At 41.3% G+C, this 2,500-nt stretch overlaps 1 protein-coding gene across 2 annotated transcripts in view; it reads right to left on the bottom strand.

The window, feature by feature from the left end:
- The window catches only part of LOC122250272 (two pore potassium channel protein sup-9-like), a 456,730-nt gene that overhangs the window by 624 nt on the left and 453,606 nt on the right, over positions 1-2,500 (bottom strand). For both annotated transcript variants that reach the window (XM_086539260.1, XM_086539261.1), the window contains one exon: positions 1-2,500. This exon is cut by the window's left edge and continues 624 nt beyond it; it is cut by the window's right edge and continues 1,388 nt beyond it. The gene's annotated coding sequence lies outside the window, so the exon portion shown is untranslated.

The raw sequence follows: 2,500 nt of genomic DNA, 5'->3' as shown, positions 1-2,500 counted from the left end.
CTCCATGTAAGACAACTGTTAGATGCGGAGCTAATCACGCACTGTCCACTTAACTTTCGCCCCGTTTTATGCAACAAATAATATTGGCATCATCCCAAAAAGAACATCTTTTCTCAGAGCAAGTCCTATGTTGTGCGATAGAATAGGTTTGAAAAGAAGACCAAAATATACCTTAGAGGAAAGAAACATTTAAAAATACATATATATTTTCCCCTTTTCTTATGGACGAGCTAGAGTCTATCGTGTAAGGCAATGGCTGACCTCAGTAATAAGAGATATTATAAGAGCCGAGGTTATGCCATAATGAAAGCGAAGACTGTAAAGTACTAGACAGCCGCCGCCATGGACCATGGGTTTCGTGTGCTCCTTCAAGTGGGGAAGGCTGGCGCCCGTTCCCCCAAGCCGGGCCGCGGGAGAACGGCCAGTCAGGCGAGGGCGGCACGCCAAACCGTCTCTGAAGGGACAGTTCCGGAGCCCCAGGAAACAGGGGAATCCCAGGAGGCATACAGAGGATCATCAAATGTAAAATATTAAACCAGAACGCAGAACTATGTCATGGATAGAACAATGGGTGCTCGTTATAAATTTGCAATATCACAATGCAACTCTAACTGACCTGATAGGAAAGAAGAATAGGCAAACGGAAGTCCAAGGGCAAGAATCTGCTTCAACATAAATGTGCATCTGGGAGACACACTCTGAGGTCACTTTCAGTTATCTGTTTAGTTGATCATTACTAACTAGACCATCAATTTATTTATCTTTAAATCGCTCGGACGCGACACTTGCTTTACTTGGAAACATAAGGTGAAGAATAAACTGTACAGGACAATATGCCGAATTATGGCAGAGAGGAATTTGCAAGTATTTATACCCAGAGAAGTGGCGATTCTAGGGAATCGAAATGGATGCAGTGGTGAGGTGGAAGCAGTGGTGAGAAGTGGAGCTGACTTGGAGGCGGGTGACGTGAAATGGAAATGCAAGTTGTAATGACACTTTAGGGCGGAGTAGGCCTACACAGGAGTAGGCCTAAGGAAGGAAAAGTGAAAAGCTATTGAACTGCTTTTGATGTCTGGTGGAACTAGAAAGTGATGTTGCCATGAGGGCTAATACTTGAGGAATGTCATAAAGAGATGAAAATATGATGAAAATCCAAATAAAAGGAGAGAAACAAGTGTGTGAGCCATGTCACGATTATATTGAAGATGAGGAAAAAGAAGCCACAGAAGTGTCAAAGAGAGGATGATAATAATAATAGATATTGATAATAATAGTTACAATGAATGACTCCAGAAACGTAACGCTGACGATGATAAATTAGACAGATGATTGCTGATATTAAGGATGAGGATGCGTGATCGGGGCTTCGTAAAGGTGGCAGCGAAAGAGACAGAATGTCACGGTCTCATACTCGGCACAGTCCTCTGGTTCCTCTAATAGCACTTGAAGAATCTTGAAGGAAAGAAAAAAATATCATTCATAAAGCTCTTGTAGCAAATGTAGCGAGTGAGAAAGAAAAGAAAGAACTCCAAAAGGTCCTCCTAAAAGGTTTCAAGAAGTGATCAGAAATCACTCTTTTCTTACTTCATCGTCTGGAGATTTCTTCCACTTCACCTTCGAGCTCTCTCTCTTGAATATAAGGCTTAAAAATAATTCGTTATGGAGGCTTACATGTCTATATAGTAATAATTCTGCCCAAATCTAGCGCCATGATAGCAACTATTAATAAGTGAAAAATTAAAGTGAACTCGTAGCCTCTTGGACGCTATTTTGTCTAACACTATAACTTTTTTTTTGGAAAGAAGTTCTGTTGAACGATACCGGTCGCAGTCAGTGACGAGTTTTTTTTATAGCTTTATTATTAAACACTTCCTCTGGTTACTGACATGATAAATGCTTCCTATATATATATGAGAAATATCTCTGTATAGTATTTACACTGACCATTCTGGCTACGTAGCTCTCGACAACTTCTCTAATTTGCATATCGTGAAGAAAGTTATCACAGCAACATACATACACGGTTACTTTTTCGTCTTCCTTAGCTCATGCACGTTGTCACCTTTTCACCCCTGCCAAAACAGACGTGCTGCATTAAGATAAAATACAAAAAAATAGTTGGATATAGAATGAGGCAAAATTTCCCTGACGAATGATCAATAGAAACTTTTTAATATGCCAATCACCATAGTAAAACAACAAGGTCTGAAGCCTTATCCTAAGAACACAGTAAAGAATAAATTTTATGGAATGGCGGTCGGGCTTGGTACAAGGAGTCCCTGCTGCCCAAAGGCCCTCAAACAATCAATCTTTGCTCTCCTATATACTAAGTCACATAGTGACGACCTGGAACTTTTTTCTCCGTCCAAGACCTCGAGAAGAAACGTTGCTTGCTTCCTCGGGAAAGTTTGCAATTCCTGCCAGCGAGAACAGGAGTCGCGAATCCATCTTCCCAGAAGACCTCGACCGGAATTGCACTGAGGGACTGCTAATGGCCCGC

The sequence above is a fragment of the Penaeus japonicus genome, unplaced genomic scaffold (assembly GCF_977035675.1).
Source record: "Penaeus japonicus unplaced genomic scaffold, GWHDUDI00000001_assembly GWHDUDI00000008, whole genome shotgun sequence".
Lineage (NCBI taxonomy): Eukaryota > Metazoa > Arthropoda > Malacostraca > Decapoda > Penaeidae > Penaeus > Penaeus japonicus.
Note: the sequence above shows the minus strand (reverse complement) of the source record. Positions and strands in the feature narration are given on the sequence as shown.